This window comes from Callorhinus ursinus, unplaced genomic scaffold (assembly GCF_003265705.2).
Source record: "Callorhinus ursinus isolate GAN/ISIS: 27379988/994484 unplaced genomic scaffold, GSC_fseal_2.0 scaffold4, whole genome shotgun sequence".
Classification (NCBI taxonomy): domain Eukaryota; kingdom Metazoa; phylum Chordata; class Mammalia; order Carnivora; family Otariidae; genus Callorhinus; species Callorhinus ursinus.
In genome coordinates this window covers 132,737,276-132,756,607 of record NW_027397066.1, presented here as the reverse complement: position 1 = coordinate 132,756,607, position 19,332 = coordinate 132,737,276, and positions in this window count along the sequence as shown.

Below are 19,332 nucleotides of genomic sequence, written 5' to 3'. Positions count from 1 at the left end.
AATTAGTGAGCCAAGAGCAATCCCTCCAAGAAGCTCTCCAAGAATCAATAGTCATGCCATGCTATCCTGCCAACCTCACTAATAAGATTTAAAGATTCTTTTATTGGTAGGACACGACATATTGACACTAGATAGATGAAAGGCAAACTCTTTGCTACTTGCAGCTCAAAATAAGAGAAGGCTGCCATACAGGGCCACATAGAAGATTGCCACCTGGGGCAGGGTAACAGCAACCTGGAAATGACATAAAGCAGCTTATGTATGGCGAGTATGTTGGGGTTAATTATGTTTTTCAAGCTCCTTTGTAGACTGGCTAATTTCGTGGACTCCAGGACATGAAGGCTGTTCCTAGCTGTTCCGTACTGGGCCTGGGAGTGTGGGAAACAGATGGTGGGGGTGGTTGGTAGGATGAAAACATAGTGGCCTGGAATGTAGGAATCTGATAAGACAAGTAGCTAGGATGGGGTTTTAGCAAATGGCCTAAAAAGGGGAATTGAGTGTTTAGCCATGACTTCAATATTGTGTCAAGGCAGTACTTGTGAAATATGAAATATGATATCAAAACAGATGTCCTTGATTCCATTATTCCATCCACTTCAATATATCAGTGAAGCCTTCATTAATACCACATATTTGGAAAAATGTTATATGTTTTATTCCCTCTTTGATTTTTAAAAAATCAGTTTCCTTTTCTCAGGATTCAGAAAGATTCAGAAAGATCCAGAAAGTAAATAACATGTGAGAAAACAAGAAGAGTAGGTTTTTTTTCTAACCTTACTTGTTTGTTAAATACCAAAATAATGGGAGATTTGTCTTGTCATTATGGGGAATTGAATCATATCAGAACTATTGTTTTGCTTAGCATTGTCACCATGTTTATTCTTTGGATTGGTGTTAAACATTTCTGGAAAAAAGATTTTGAAAGATGTCTGGTAGATGTTTTTCCTTCTGAGGGTTAATTAGTCTTGGTCTATTTGTTGGTCTGTCAGATCCAAAATCCATAAAACTCTATTTAGTCTCTTCTTTTAGCCACATTCCCTTCTCTATCCTTTTAGGAATATTATAATATTATATTTTAGGGTTGTAAATGACCTGGAAATCATATAGAGTAGTCCCCACCTTTACCCACAGTTTCAATTTCTGCAGTTTTGGTTACCTGTGTCAGTTGCCATTCTGAAGCCCATGATCCTTCTTCTGCCACCGCCTCAGATGCTCAACAGTAGCCTAACACTACAGCACAGTGCTGACGTCATTCACCTCACTGCATCTCATCATGTAGGCATTCTATCATCTCGCATCATCCCAAGAAGAAGAAGGGTGAATGAAGTACAGTAAGATTTTGAGACAGAGACCCCCATTCACATAACTTTTATTACAGTATATTGTTATAATTGTTCTATTTTATTATTAGTTATTGTTGTTAATTTCTTACTGTGCTTAATTTATAAAGCAAACTTTTTCCTATATATGTATAGGAAAAAACACATTCAAAATAAGGTTTGGTGCTATTAGCAGTTTCAGGCTTCCACTGGGGGTCTTTGAACATATTCCCCCCAGACAAGGAAGACCGACTATATTACGATATTCTCGTATTTACAGGAAGAAACTCTTGTATAGATTTCATCATTCAATCATTCATGCATTCAAGTTATAGAGCCTATTATTCACAGTGCCCAAAAGGTCCAAACAATTCAAATATCTATCAAAGACTAGATAAATGTAGTATATACAAATAATGAAATATTATTCAGCAATGAAAATACTGAAGTGTTACATATGTGACAATATGGATGAACCTTAAAAATATTATGCTAAGTGAAAAAAGCTTAATAAAAAGAGACCATATATTGAATGTCCAGAAGAGGAAATGTATAGAAACGGAAAGTGGATTAATGGATGCCTAGAAATGGTGGTCAGACTAGAGAGTGCCCGTGAAAGAGGGTGGAAGATTCTTTCTGAGGTAATAAAGATGTTCTGAATTTAGGTTGTGGTGACAGTTACACAACTCTATAAGTACACCAAAACTTTAATTGTGCACTTAAAATAAATGACTTCTATGCTATGTACATTAAATCTCAGTAAAGTTGTTTGAAAATTGTGGTCTAAATCCAGAGTAACAGAACTACACAAAAGACATGGTAATGATCAAAACTCTAGTAGCGGTGAATGATAACACACCAGAATAAACCCAAAGAAGGCACGATACCTATTACACTGAAGCTTACAGTCCACATGGGAAGGTGAATTTGTACCAAATATTAACATAAATGAACCCCAAATTGCCACGGTGACACACAGCTATGCCAAAGTGCATGACATCTTTGAAAACCTATGAGAGGGGCTCTGACTTGAGCCAAGGAGATTGACAAACTCAAAAGACAATTATTATGAGATCTAAAAAAGAAAACAACTAGGCTGAAGGGAAAAGAGGAGCATTCCAAGCAGAGGGAGCTAAGTCCTGAGATGTGTATTCACAAGGCTTGTAGGATGGACCAAAGCAGCTGCAGTGCTGAGATTGGAAAGGGATGAACCTGGAATGTAAGGTAAGATTCAGACCACAGCCTAAGAAAGATTTATCCTAGAATCAATTCAAAATCATCATAGTATTTTAAATAGAGGAAGAATCATTATCAGATCCATATTTTGCAAACATCCTCATGACTGCAATTTAGAAAATGGATTTCAAGGGTGCCAGAGAGAGAAAGAGCATGTTATTAATGATAATTGTTATAGTTCAGGAGAGAAATGCCATAATACCTTGAACAGGGGTGGTAGAAGTAAAGATGGAAGAAGTGGCCAGATAAATGACATTTTGGGAATCAGAATCAGTGGGTCTTGTTGACTGATGAGGCTCAGACTTGACAGAGGAGAAGTAATCAGAAGTAACCCCCAGCTTTCTTGCTCAGGAAGTAGCTTGTGTCATGGTGGCATTTCCCGAGATCTGGAACTGGGAAAGAGGATGAGATTGGGTGAGGGGGTTACAGATTTCCCTTAGTGTTTCTTGAATTCGAGGTACCAAAATATTCTGTTTATGTAGCATCTTGAAGTTCAAAACAATTTTGAAAAATGTTGACTGAAAGCCTAGATATTCCAGGCTTCATTTGTGTTTGTATGAGTATTGTGTCAATACAAGTTAACAAAAGTCCATGAGACTCTCAGTGTTATGTCAGTGTTAATGATTGTGCTTATAATTAAAAAAAAAGAATTTTATAAAGCGTTTTAAAAGGACAGATGACAGCAAACTAAGAACAGAAAAACTAGAGTATTGCACTTGGCTTCTGTGACCTACCAGGCCCTCCTTTCTCTTCCCTACAATACCCATCTCCTTTCTCTACCTGCCTCACTGCTTAAGTGTCAAAAAACAAAACCAAACCATGTTGCTTCTTATCTAAGTACTACTTTTTCCCCCATTTTCCCAACACTCTTCCTAATTCCCAACTTTACCTGTGTTATTGACTTTTATGCTATAAGATGAATCACAAGCACACACTTTGCAGAGATGAGGTAGACTCTTCTCATCTATTCTCCCATCACACATCATGGCTGCTTTTCACCATATTGCGCTCAGTGCAGAGTTTTGTAATCATATGCTTCTATTTCTGTTGGCTTCACTACTCTGTTAGTACCCTGTGTCTTATTCAGTCTTAATTGATAATCAATTCAGATAATTGATAATTGATACATTATCAATATTTAGCACAACAGCTGTTATACAGTTGATATTTACTACATTCTTTACGTGGAATGTCTAAAATAACATTATTCTCTACTACCTAGTTTTGAAGAGGTTGAAAAACAAAACTAAGATAAGGGCTAATGCCAAAATATTACTTTAATTCCCAACAAAGTTCAAGTTGTTTGGTGCTCATATAAGCAGACACATGGACCTACTAATGTCAAACTCCTATATTAGGCAAATGTACCCACTGAGTCACAGGAAACACAGGACGGGGGGAAATCACTGTAAACTTGCAGTGTAGAGGAGCTGAGACAAGCCTGCCATTACACTAAGTAAACTTCTTTCACAGAATGAAAAGACCATGAGTGGGAAGAAGCAGTCTAATAACAGGGCTCAATGATTGTGTGCTGTATAATTGAAAGCAAATCAGTAACACTTGCCTTGGAAAAAAGTGAAGGCTTAACAGAGGCAAGAGGAGCAAGGTTCCTTGAAAAGAATGATATTAGGATACCATCACCGTTTCATTCCAATAGGTACTATTAATTTAAAATATGTATTAATATATTAAATATTAATTTCCCAAAATGACTTTCATTCCCTCCGTAAATTGAATTTCTTCAGTGGTCACTCATGTATGGCAAATGTAACCTTCAGCAGGCTTAGGCTTAGAGTAATTATTCAATTTTAAGCTTTGCTGTTTTGTTTTGTGTGCACACCCACCCAACAAACATCTCTGGTTTCGCTAGACCAGTAGGGAATTCCATTAAAATAAATGTGTTTCAAAAGCCTATGATTAGGAACCACGGCAAATTTACTAGTTGCTTAGCAACAACCTAGTATGCCGAAGCTTAATTTTGGATCCACTAACCCTGAAGGAAACACAGAATTAATTTCTCATATTGCAATATCTTTAAAAGGTTACCAGTCCGTGTCTCCAGTGTGATTTTCCCCGTTATTCAATCTTTTGTAACTTCTCAAGCATCAAATTGAGTTTGTTATTTTCATATTTCTCAACATTTTTCAGGTAAGAAAGTAAAAATTCTTTGATTGTCATTGACCAAAATATTTGAGTAAAATCAGCTCATTTGTGAACAAGTATTTTAAAATATGGCATTCTTTCTATTGCTACAGCTTGCAGCTGGAGAGGTAGTCAAGAAGTACTTCATAAAGGCCTAGTCCCTCTGCTAACCCACAAGTTTGCATTTACAAGAGCATCTGTCCTGAAGTACTTCTTCCCTCTTTTTGAAGACCGGAGAGAGAGTGCTCAGAAAACCATATGAACTTAGAAACATTTGTCTAAACCCACTCTTTTGTGTCAAAACTGCATCTACCACAACAAATTATTTTCTTTACTTCGAATGAGGGTGACACAAAAGAATTTTTCTCCTCTCTTAGTGACATCAAAGCATAGAAATGAGATAAAGCTATATCATATTAAACTTCTGACTAGCTTTAATTTTTATAAAAGTCATAGTCTGTAATAAAATTACTAAGGCATTTCCAAGATGGCATTAGAAAACCTTTAAAATGTAGATAAAAGTGTACTCATGCATTAATACTCTCATTTCAAAAGACTCATATGTACACATGTATTTTAAATAAATATAAAATGGCATTTTGAATTACCTAAAAATGTATTTTGGAGAGAGTCCCCTAAAAAGGGCTTGTGGTAGAATTATTTGTGTGAATATAATTTCTAGGTCTAAATTTAGATTTTCAATTTGAAAAGACTTTTCTTTTTAATAAAGTATGTAGGATATTACCTGAAGGCACCAAGGAAAAAAATGAGAAACCAACTGCCACATTAGATAATACCACACAGAAAAATGGAATCCCTGGTTAAAACAGCATCAGGAAGCTCACTATCTGTGGGACTCTATCACAGAGCTGAGGATCTACTGAGAGTGCAAAAGTTTGTCTTTAATGGACTTAATGTAAGAAGAACTCAATATCACAAATAAGCTTATAAATGCACAGTAAATTGTATCTGCTACATGTAACAATCTTTATTTTAGGGGGTGGGGTTTTAGCTGTTCCCCTGGAAACTTTAGAGTCTGATATAAACTATTATGTAAAAGGATTTTTTTTTAAAGATGGAGCTGTATGCTCTTCCTATAATGGATTATAATATTTAGTCTGCCTTAGTCTAAATACAATTAGAATTCAATCTTACTTATATTAACTTCTTTAAGTTAGAGAGTTTTTTTTCTTCTCCAGCAAAGATTAGGAAATTAGTTTAAGTTTTAAATTTGTTATAAAAGTAATACACACTCAAACGAAAAAAAATCATTAAACACAAGTCAAACACACAGAGATAGCCACATAAACATTTTATTGAAAAATGCTACTCGGTTTTCCTATGCACAAATATTCATATTTATATGGCATTTTAAAGATCACGCACAACTACTTGGTAGTATTTTTCACTTGATAAACCATGTACATTTTTTCTCTGTCAAAAAATATCCTTTTTAAAATTAAATTTAATTGATGAAAAATATGCCAGTACATAGTTAGATCAATTCCTTATTTTTGACACAAATGTTAGTTTCAACATCTTATTATTTTAAATATAATTGTAGTAAACCTTATAAATTCTTTTTAACCTACTTTTTATTGAATCTGATTATTTTTTCTTTTCTTAACTTTAATTTTGAAATAACTTTAGATCTACCAAAAAATGAAAAATAGTTCTTTTCTCATATACCTTTCATCCAGTTTCCCCTAATCTTTAACTTACCATACAGCAATATCAATACTAGAAAACTGACATTGATATAATAGTAACTAAGCTATAATCCTTATTCAAGTTGCACCATTTGAATAGTTCTTATATTTTCTCATTAGACTGAGTTTATGTATTTTGGTCAAGAAGGTCAAGAATACTTTTCAGTTCATATTAGAGAAGCATGTCAAAGTGTTTTGTTTCTGGCACTTAACTGATAACTTGGTTAAGATAGTGCCTGCCATATTTATCCAGAGTAAAAATACATTTTCCCTTTGTCACTAATAAGTATCTTATGTAGACACATTTGACACTGTACGTATATGCTCTTTTTTATCCTACACTCATCCACTAATTTTAGCATCCAGTGATTCTTCTTGTCTGAAAAAATATTAGGTGTTTGTCTAATGATGAAATTGTATTATTTCCATACATTCCTTTTACATTTATTAATCGGAATTCTACTGTGAAGAATAGTTTTCCATATCCCCCATTTATTTATTCAATTATTTCCTTGAATCAATTATGGATTAATGGGTATTTATTTTATTTTATTGGTTGCAATTCAATACTATTATTTTTTTATTTATTATTTATGTCGTTCCTAAAATTATTCTAGCTTTTGACTTTGGGAGTTTCTTCAAGGGGCTTCTGTGTCCTTTAATAACTCCCCATCATCTTTTGAAGACTTTCTTACTTTCTTTTTTCCCCTATTTTCAAAGATTTTATTTATTTGTCAGAGAGAAAGAGAGAGCGCGAGAGCACAAGCAGGGGAGCAACAGAGGGAGAAGCAAGCTTCCCGTGGAGCAGGGAGCCCGATGTGGGGCTCGATCCCAGGACCCTGGGACCATGACCTGAGCAGAAGGCAGACGCTTAACTGACTGAACCACCAAGGCAGCCCTGAATACTTTCTTACTTTCTGATAACAGAATATTCCATACCCATCTTGTACTTTCTCCATCCAAGCTTTAGAATCACTAATTATTCTAAACCAACATCAGCGGCTAAGAATCTTCATGGCTACTGGTGTACTCTGGCTTCTGTGCCCCGTCAGCCGACTGCGCCGGGAAGCAAAGCTATGTGCTCTGACACCAACCTACCCATGCTCCTATCCTTAGGTCTGTGTCTGTCAATCTGTGTCTATAATTAGAACCATGAGTTCCTATTGATACCTCCAATTCCAGTCCAACGTCAAGGGATTCATTCTTGCCTCCATTCTTTCCTTATTTGTAAATTCTGTCTCTATGATAAACCTGAATCTTATCCACAGCATATTTACATGTTTGTTCAATCTTAGTAAATACATAAATTATTTCAAAAATGCTAACCAAACCAAATGTGGGAAACACATTTACTAGCTAGAGTATAGTAGATGTATATGGTTCCACTTGTCTTTAGCGTTCTAGCACACGGTTAAAATATTCTTCTCCAAATATACTTAGGTTAGTTCTTTCTTTCACCAGCTGCCGGCATAATTAATTAATTAAAATGAAAATTAATTAAAATATATAATGTAATATTATTCATTTATAATTCAGTTAAAGTCATTTGTTACTGTTTGTGTTCTATTTTAGACTTCCCCCATATTGTGTTGATTTCAATTATTTCTTGACTTTTTGAAAATGTGAAACATTAAACCATGGGTTTAAGTATCCAAATTACACTGAAAGTTATATCCAGAGAAGTATAGTTACCATTCATCCCTGAAACTCTCTTTTATTTCTCCATTTATTTTACTTCATTTCCTTATATTTCTGTAAGTAATCTCAGTGTCTGGTTTATCTTTCTGCACTTCTTTTGTGCAAATGGGCAGATACATATCTATTTTATTTTATCCCTTTCTTATGTAAAGGGTCGTATATTGAGATATTTTTGGGGATTTTTTTTTTCCTCTAACAATAGAATTTGGAGTTCACTTCCTATTAGGTCATAGCTTCCTCATTCTATACAGCTACATATTACTTCCTGGTGTACATGTACTATGGGTAATTCAGCCACTATCCCTTGTATGGTTATTAAGGTTTTATCTAATATTTTGCAATTGCATACAGTGTTGAAATGAATAACCTTGTGCATTTTTTTATTTTTTTATTATTTTTGGAGGTATATCTTCAGGGTAAATACTTAGAAGTAACATTGATAAGTCAAAAGTTAATTTTTAAAATACAGATTTCCAAAAAGCTCTATGTTCTATTTCTGAACAAGTATACAATTATTTTTAAAGATTATTTATTTATTTGAGAGAGAGAGACAGAGATAGTGACTGAGATATGAGAAAGAGAGCACTAGCGGGAAGGAAGAGAGGCAGACTCCCCAGAGAGCAGGAAGCCCGACACAAGACTCGATCCCAGGACCCTGGGATCATGACCTGAGCCAAAGACAGACGCTTAACCAGCTGTGTCACCCAGGCGCCCACAAATACACAATTTTAAGGGCTTTGCCACCTATTTGTAAACACCAACTATCACAAAGTTGTATATCTCTAAGTACGATATTGAATCAGTTGAATGGAGAGAAGAATACAAACCCTAAGAAACTCTCAGCATTTTGAAGTCAAGAAATTTCAGGGTTAATTTGGATAGATATAGGAATATAGATGAAGACATTAAAATAGAATTTTTTAAAATAAAAACTACTAATTTAACAAGCACTTCTGGTTCTCATATTTGCTCCTCTCATTATTTTAAAAAAGAAGAGAAGAAGGAAGAGAGAGAGGCAGAGGCAGGGAGACAAAAAGAGAAGTTGCTTTTGATTTGACATTTCATCCAGTCTAGTGGTTAATGAGTTCACTTTATAACACTGGGCAACAAGTTTCTTTCCTAATATTGAGTATAAAATATATAATAAATATCTTAATATTTTCAAAATATTGAAATATCAAGTTGTTAATATGAGCATATTAAAATATTGTCTGAACTGGTACAAAAATTTTAAGAAGAAAATTGAGTTAAAAACACATTTTCTAACCAGAATACTACATATTGATGAAGATTTTAATTAGAAGTAAATGTTTCTGTAAGTTTGTCAGTGAGTTTAATGAACTTCACACATACACTATTATTTTGACACCACCAAATGGAATCCAATATCCCCAAGTTTAAAACTTGTTCTAAAATAAGAATTTGATTAAATCAAATTATTTACCCATGAAATATCTTCCTTAATAAAATGCACTTGAATTTTTATTATTCTGTAATATACTAGTCTTCCTCTCAAGAGAGGGATTTGTAACTATTGTTTCTATTTTGTTTACCAGCTCATAATATTACCCCTATGAAGGAGGGAGGGAATAAGAAGCTTAATTGCTATTATAATATAAATTAGCAATAACACATGGACCTTATATAAGTCACTTGAGTAAGGTTTTTTTTTTTGTTGTTCACTAGACCTGCTATTGTGCTTTTTTTAAAAAGACACTTAAGATTGCAGAGTTCTGATTTTTTTTTTTTAATTGGGGCATTCAGGAAATGCATCAAAATGCAATTCTCTTTGGAAACCCAGTGTCATGTGGTATGCACATACATTGATCCAGATTGTTTAAAGCACTGCTGGGAAGCTTGGGTTTTTATATCATATGATTCTCACTTACATGCAGAATCTAAAAACAAAAAACAAAAAACAAAACAAACAGAAAACCCTCATAGACATTGATACAAAGTGAAGATTGGTTGTTGCCAAAGCCCAGGGGGTAGAGAATGGGCAAAATGGGTGAAAGTGGTCAAAAGGTACAAACTTCAAGTTATAAAATAAATAAGTCATAGGATGGAATGTACAGCATGATGACTATAGTTAAAAATACTGTATTGCATATTTGAAAGTAGCTAAAATAAAATCTTAAAAGTTCTCATCACAAGAAGAAAGAATTTGTTACTATCTATGGTAACAGATTAGATGTTAACTAGACTTATTGTGGTGGTAATTTTCAATATATGCAAATATGGAATCATTACACTGCATATCTAAAACTGTCATAATGTTACATGTCAACTACTACCTCAATTTAAAAAATAAATTATTTTAGGGAATTTGATTTCTACTTAGTGCAGGGGAATATTTTCTCTGTACAAAAGCTAAAATATAGTAGTATAAGCTTCCTATTGGCAAAATGACAGCACTGGAGTCATTCCTCAACACTTGGTTTGTGCTCACAGGACCAATCACCAATTTTCTTATACATACAAACATACATCATAATCTATTTCCATCTATATTTTCCTGTTATTTAATTTCATCATTAAAATGTGTTTCACTTCTAGATAGAAAGCTTTTTTTTTTTTAATGTATACTAATCTGAAATTACTGTTTCCAAAGTGTTGTCCTGGAACTCCCCAGGGATCCCTGTGACCTATCCAGGGGGTTTGTGAATTCAAAACTATGGTTATAATAATAGTACAACTTTTTATTTATTTTTTATTATATTCAATTAGCCAACATATAGTACATCGTTAGATTTTGATGTAGTGTTCAACGATTCATTAGTTGCGTATAACACTCATTGCTCATCACAACGCATGCCCTCAATACCCATCACCTGGTTACCGCATCCCCCCACCACCTTCCCTTCTGTAACCCTCAGTTTGTTTCCCCAAGTCCAGAGTCTCTCATGGTTTGTCTCCCTCTCTGAATTATTCCTATTCAATTTTCCCTCTCTTCCCCTATGGTCCTCTGTGCTATTCTTTATATTCCACATATAAGTGAAACCATATGATAACTGTCTTTCTCTGCTTGACTTACTTCACTTAGCATAATTCCCTCTAGTTCCATCCATATCTATGCAAATAGTAAGTATTCATCCTTTCTGATAGCTGAGTAATATTTCATTATATATCTTTATCCATTCATCTGTTGAAGGACATGTCAGCACCCTCCACAGTTTAGTTATTGTGGACATTGCTGCTATGAACATTGGGGTATATTGTTTTCACTACATCTGTGTCTTTGGGGTAAATACCTAATAGTGCGATTGTTGGGTTGTAGGGTAGCTCTATTTGTAACATCTTGAGGAACCTCCATACTGTTTTCCAAAGTGGCTGCACCAACTTGCATTCCCACCAAGAGTGTAAGAGGGTTCCCTTTCTCCACATCCTTGCCAACATTCGTTGTTCCCTGTCTTGTGAATTTTTGCCATTTTAGCTGGTGTAAAGTGGTATCTCGTTGTGGTTTTGATTTGTATTTCCCTGATGGCTAGTGCTTTTAAACATTTTATCGTGTGTCCACTAGGCATTTGTATGTCTTCTTTGGAGCAGTGTCTGTTCATGTCTTCTGCCCATTTCTTGACTGGATTATTTGTTTTTTGGGTGTTGAGTTTGAGAAGTTCTTTATAGATGTTGGATACCAGCCCTTTATCTGTAATGTCATTTGCAAATATCTTTTCCCATTCCATGGGCTACCTCTTAGTTTTGTCGACTGTTTCCTTTGCTGTGCAGAAGCTTTTGATTGTAATGAAGTCCCAAAAGTTCTTTTTGCTTTTGTTTCCCTTGCCTTTAGAGATGTGTCTTGAAAGAAGTTGCTGTGGCCGATGTCAAAGAGATTACTGCCTATGTTCTCCTCTAGGATATTGATGGATTCCTGTCTTATACCTAGAAACTACAGAACATTTATGAAAGAAATTGAGGAAGACATGAAGAGATAGAAAAATATTTCATGTTCATGGATTGGAAGAATAAACATTGTGAAAATGTCTATGCTGCCCAGAGCAATCTACACTTCAGTGCAGTCCCTATCAAAATACTATTGACATTTTTTACAGAGCTGGAACGAACAATCCTAAAATTTATATGGACCCAGAAAAGACCCTGAATTGCCAGGGGAATGTTGAAAAATTAAGACTTTTTTTGTCATTTTTACTCTCATTCTTTTTTTTTAAAACCACTTTATTCAGGTATGATTCAGAAGACAGGCAATAACTATTAACTGAATGAAAATAATTGTTTTGTATTACAATTTATATTGAAAAAATTACTTTCTGTTTATGGTTGTTTTTCTACATAGCTACTCTATTAATCTTCTCTTTTATAAAGTTATCTCTGAAGTACTGAAAACAAACAGGCATCCTTTCTCCCACCTAGTCCAACGAGTCATTTTTTTTCACTTATTATTATAAACATAATTAACATTAAACCCTCTTCAGGATGACATGAATATATTTATTTTATATAATTACAATATATCCTTAATTTGAAGTACTTTAGTATAAGCTATTTGTGTTACTATGACCTAATCTAATTATTACACACACACACAAATACATCTGTATATCTTATTAATAATGTGGCCTCAAAATTACATATATGTGTATATATATATCTATCTATATGAAGTTGATTATTTTTGTTAAACTTAGCTAAATCGTTTAGTTAGAACCTCAAATTTCCAACTCATTTGGTAAATATAAGCCACTGGAACAAGAAGGAGCTGAGAGCAGAGAAAGGACAGGAGGTTCTAAGGGATGATAATGGATGAAGAAAAAATATTTCACCATATATGTTGGTATACTTTAATTATATATAAGTAGCAGTACTATCCATTTCTTTTTTATCTTATTTTTATTTACTGAGATAATAATATATTTATATATACTAACAATTATTTATTTATTAATGAAATGTCTTTTAAACTTCATTTTTGACTGCATTTTGTTGGATATCAAAAGGTTATACCGATAGATTCTTCCCAGTTTCACCTATATATTTGTCTTCAAATGTATTTATCTAGTGAATAATAAATAAACTGTCAAGCAGTTACCCACACAACTATAATGCAAAGTAGAACTAAATAACTACATAACTTGGAAGTTATATAATGAGATACCATGACATGAAGACTGCCTCCATCTTAAAGACTAGTGAAAAGTTCATGAAGTTGTACCACTCAAGAAGTTAGTTGTTGTTTTTTTTTTTAAACCTCTCTATCAGTCACTCTGACTGATAGACTAAGGAAATAGTGGAAAAAGAAGATAGAAACTGTCTAAACCTGCATGAATATTATGTTCTAGAGGAGAACACATACTTGATCATGAATGTCATTTAATTAACTAATTACAAATGTGCAGAGAAGTATGGCCTAAGTATAAAATACCCAAGTCTTAAAAAGTAAGAAATAATCCCAATGATCATTACTGGAGGGAGGTATTCCCAGCATCTAAGAGAAATACATAAATGAAAAATCCTAAGATAACTGTGAGCAACTGGAATCACAGTCACTCTTTAGCGAAGAGTTTATGATTAAACACAGGGCAAATAAAGAAAAAGAATAAGAAGTAAGGTGGTTCTTGTACACATGTTGTAAGGGGGTACACATGATCTATTTAATAAAATAATTCATAAGAAATCAAGAACTGAATTATTGTATTTTCTGTTATTCTAATTGATAAAACTTTATTTTTTATTCCTTCCAATGAGAAAGATTAACCATTCAGTAGAGCCTGGAGGACAGAACAAAGAATAAAATTACAAGGAGTAAGATTTCAGGTCAAGCTAAGGAAAAATTATAGCAACTACAACTAAACAAAATTGAAATGGCTTATTTTATTATTTTTTTATTATGAGATTTTTATGTGTTTATTTGAGAGAGAACACAGGGGGAGAGTGAGATGAGAAGCAGAGTCCCCACTGAGCAGAGACCCCAATGCGGGGTTCCATCCCAGGACCCTGAGATCATGACCTGAGTTGAAGGCAGATGCTTAACCAACTGAACCACCCAGGTGCACCAAAATGGCTCATTTTAACAATAGCAATAATAACCATCTTTGTATCATGTTTTCCAGTTTACAAACCATTTTTATGTGTAATGTATGAAATCTAGAACCAACTGGTGGCAGGCACTATTCTCACCATACAAAAATTAAAACTCAGTCCTTTACTTCAGATAACGTCAAGGTTTTCAAGGTGGATAATGTGCTGGAATACCCCCAAATCTCAGTATCATTTGTGAAAATAACTCTTATGAAAGGAATTGTGGCTAAATAATGCCATGAATGATTTGGTGTTAAGAAATCATTGTTCCCACAGCCTGGTCAATCTTTGCAGGATAAATCCTATCAGCTAGATTTTCATTAGCTCCCTTTATAGATCAGGGAATTAGAGAGATTGAGTTAATTCTCTAAGTAATATCTAGTGGAGATGGAGTAAGAACTAAGTCACAGAACTAATATTAAATCTACAATAGAATTATTTCCTTGGCCCCAGTGTAATTCAAAAAGAGACAAAAAATCAATTTGCTGAAGAATTTTTAGAAGAGACTTAACTATGAAATATAAGTTGGACATTCAGCTTCCTTTCAACTGAGAAATCAATAGTTTTATGATCCTTGAGATTTAGTGACAGTCTCAATCCATATGAACAGTTCAAGTTTTTTTCTATATTAATATTTTATTTTATACCTTTTTTCCTGTATTGAAAATCTTTATTCCTAACAACATTAACAGATTCACCTATTTGTTTTCCCTCCCATATTTATAAACATAAACTGGGATTAAACCTTATGGAAAAGAGTTGGCAATATTAATAAGTTACATGCGTATTTATCATTTGCCCTAGCAACCTCCCTTAGCAGAAGCTCTCCCAGATATGCTGCAAAAATAACTAAAGTGCATAAGCTTGCTTGTTGTTCAATTATTTATAAGAGAAAAAGAATTGAAAACATCAGATTAAAGCCAGTGGAAAGGCTAAATAAAGTAAGGGATAGCAATATATGAGCTCCTTTCCCCTACAGCTTCACATATTTTGGCTTTCTGCCAAACCAATCAATGAATAACAGCAGCAACTGTATAGTTTTAATTTCCATTTTCTTTCATAGTGAATTTAAGCAGCATTTATAAGTGCATTGTCCATTTACGTTTCCTTCCCCATGAACAAGTTATTCATATCTTTTGTCCCTTTCTTCTAGTTAGTTGTTGATTTTCTCTTCTCAATTTTTAGTAGCTCTTTATATATTCAAGTAATAGCCCTCATTCTATGAAATAGGTTCTGATATTTTTCCCAATTTTTCATTTATCTTTTGTGCTGCTTATGGTAATTTAGACATGCGAGCACTTATTTTGTATTTTGTATTTGCAGTCAAGGTTAGCACTTTTTCTTATTGTTCTAAATTTTGAGTCATAGTGATGTGGATTTTCCACACTCTGCTGGCTATGAGACTGAGGCCATATTCTACCATGCATCCTAGAAGACTCACAAATAACTTCAGACACATGAGCATTGCCAGCAAATGTTAGTCGATCAGTAGGTCTCCCACCTAAACCTTGGATTTGTAAGCAATAATAAATTTTGAATTAAACCACTAAATTTTGGGGATGCCTGGGTGGCTCAGTTGGTTGTGTCTGCCTTCAACTCAGGTCATGATCCCAGGGTCCTGGGATGGAGTCCCAAATCAGGCTCCCTGCTCAGCAGGGAGCCTGCCTCTTCCCATCCCCCAATCATGCTCTCTCTTGTTATCTCTCTCTCTCTCTCAAATAAATAAATTAAAAAAAAATAATAAACCACTAAATTTTGGATTAACATAAACTTTTAGGGTTGGCTTGTTATGCAGGTAAAAGCTAATTAATGTACTACCTGGTGTTCCTATAACACTTGTTTAAAAGTCAATTTTTTTAATACCTGCTGATTTACTATGTCATCTTTATCATATACTGCATTCCATAAACACTTGGATCTATTTGGGATTTTCTATTCTGTTCTAGTGATCTATCTATCGATATGTACTCCATTAATACATACATATTTTTTAATTACAGAGGTGTTTTAGCATGTTTTAGTACCTGTAATTGCTTCTGTGGAAAATTTCACAAGTGGTAAAACTTTGGTAGAGCTCCTATTTTTGACTAAATAAATGTATACTACCTGTTGGAATGGAATGTGAATTAGAAGGCTTACCATTTTTATCATCAAAACTTGCAAAATATTCAAAAAATCACAAATAGACAACTTATTTGAGAGTTTTGGTTATTAAAAATTTTTGAAGATGTAAATTCTGAATGAAAATAAAGAGGAATAGAACTTACAAAATTATAACTGAATTACCTGTTTTCTATCTAAAAAGATAGAATCAACAATGTACTTCATTTAGCAGATGTGCTCTAAATCTTCCAGATATTTCAGCATATGTGGGGAGAATTATTTTCTCAATGGAAAATACTTTGGTCCACAGAAAATAATTAATTGGATATGCCAATTTACTAACCAGATCATGAAACTTTGAAAAATATTGCAAACAATAGAAAACTCTGAACACAATAAGAACATGCTAGAAAAAGAATCTTCAAAAAATACTAAGAATATAGTATGGAGACAGCTATAGATAAAACATTGATTTAATGAATACACAAACAATAAGTTTTTTGCTTATGTTGCCTTTTTTATTATGTAAACTTTACTGAGATTTAATTTGCATTAAAGAAAATACACTCTTAACCACAAAAAGGCAAATACTGTATGATTCCAATTATATTCTTACCTAGAGTATTCAAATTCAGAGCTGGAGATAGAATGGTGGTTGCCAGGGCCTGGAGGAAAGAATTATTGATTAATGGGTACAGAATTTTGGTTTTGCAAAATGAAAAGAGTTCTGGAGATAAATGGTGGTGATGATTGCATAGTATGAATGTGCTTAATACCATTAAACCTTACATTCAAAATGCCTAAAATGGCAAATGTGTTATGTGTATTGTGTTACATTGAAAAAAAAAACCTAAGAAAAAAGAAAATAAAATACACTCATTTAAGTATATAGTTAGATAAGATTTATCAATTATTTATACTTGTGTATCCACAACCACAATCAAGATATAAAATTTTTCATCACTCCAAGAAAATAACTTTTGTTCCTATGCAATCAACTCTTTCTCAGCTGCAGGCTACCTTGGATCTTTCAAAAACAGATCATTCCAAGACATCATATGAGTGAAATCATATAGCATATATGCTTTTTGTCTAGCATCTTTCATTCAATATAATGTTTTTGAGATTCATTCATGTTTTTACATTTTATAGTAGTGCTTTTTATTGCTGAATACTATTTCAAGGTTTAGATATACCATCTTCTGATGTATATTTTGTGGGATTTTTTTTCCAGTTTTTGGATTTATGAATAAGTCTTCCATAGACAGATAAACAGTTTTAGATTATTAAATAAAAAACTGGAGAGACAGAGTTGGAGATGTATGGACCTGTTTTCCCCTGAAGGCATTTGATTAATTCTAACATTGCACAAGAGGTGGCTAAAAATCTAAAGAGAGAATCTTAGACAAGCAGAGGAAAAGTTGCAGGAATCCTCCCTGTGCTTAGAGGATGAGTTTTTAGAACCTGCCAGGAGGAGAAAAGACCAAGTGAACACATTAAGTTGTGAATTAAAAGCTCAAAAGTCCAAGAAATAAGGCCCTAGAAATAAGGGCTAACCAGATATAGATGATTTTTAATTCTTTACTGAAATTGCAACCTTGCCTCAGCTCAGCTCAGCCCATAATTGAATACAGGTAATCTGCCCCAAACCCTACCTGCCCAGCACAGCAGATATTGAACACTCTAGAGGAAGATGTCATCTCCAACCTTAAAAGGTATGACCAAAAAAAGAACCACAAGACTAAACATTCACAATTAAAAGAGACAAGAGATAGACACAAAAGTGATACAAAAACTGAAGAAATAGACACGATCTCTAAAATAATAAAGATTAATAAGCTCAAAAAACAGAGGAAAGTTGGATAACACAGGTTTTCTATAATTTTATGAGGAGAGATTTTTTTGCAAAATAAATCATGAAGAAGAGAGGATGGGTGAATGGGTAGATGAAAATAGAAAATATCTAAATTGAAGCAGAGAAGCAAAAAGTATTAGAAAACTCAAAACAGTAGATACAAGACATGTGAAACACCATAAAGTATCTAATATATATGCAATGGGAGTTCTAGAAGGAAACGTGGAGATAAATGGAGCAAAAGCAATATTTGGAAAGCTAATATCCATGGATTTTCCAAAACTAATACAATACTTCAATCTGGCATTCAATAATTATGCAAATCCCATGAGGGATAAATATAATGTTGATACATCACAATAAAACTACTGGTTATCCCTGATTTAAAAAAAAATCTTAAAAAAACATACTTTTTAATTTTTTTAAAGATTTTATTTATTTATTTGAGACAGAGAGAGAGAACACAAGCAGGGGAAGGAGCAGAGGGAGAGGGAGAAGCAGGCTCCCTGCTGAGCAGAGAGCCCGATGCGGGACTCCATCCTAGGACCCTGAGATCATGACCTGAGCTGATGGCAGATGCTTCACTGACTAAGCATTACAAACATATTATCAAGAAATTAAAAAAAAAAATCTAACAGTTGACTTTTCAGCAGAAGAAAAGAAGTAGAAGACAAGAAATAATGGAAAGACATCTTTTAAGCCAACAGAAATGATCTGAAGCCTAGAATTCCATACTCTAAGATATATTCACAATAAAAAGGCAAAGTGAAGATAACATTTACAGGCAAAGAAAATGAATAAAAATTGTCTTTGGCAGCCCTGCACTAAAAGATATATTAATGGATGTTTGTCAAATGGAAGAAAAATTATCCCAGAAAAATCATGCAAATGCAAGAAGAAAAGATGAGCAATGGATATAGTAAGGGCATGGGTAAAATAAAAGTAAATATGACACTAAAATACTCTCTTGGGGTTTTTAATACATGTAAAATTGAAATGCATGACAACTAAAATTCAAATGGCAAATAAGGGAGTACATATTATGAAATTTTTTGGGTATCTTAGTTTTTTATTGCCACATGTCTAATTACCCCAGAATACAGTGCTTAAAAATATAATAAACATTTATCATCTCACACAGTTTCTGTGGATCAGGAATTTGGTAATGGCTTAGCAGGGTGACTCTCACTCAGGGACTTCTTAAGGTTGTAATCAAATGATGGCCAGAATCACAGTC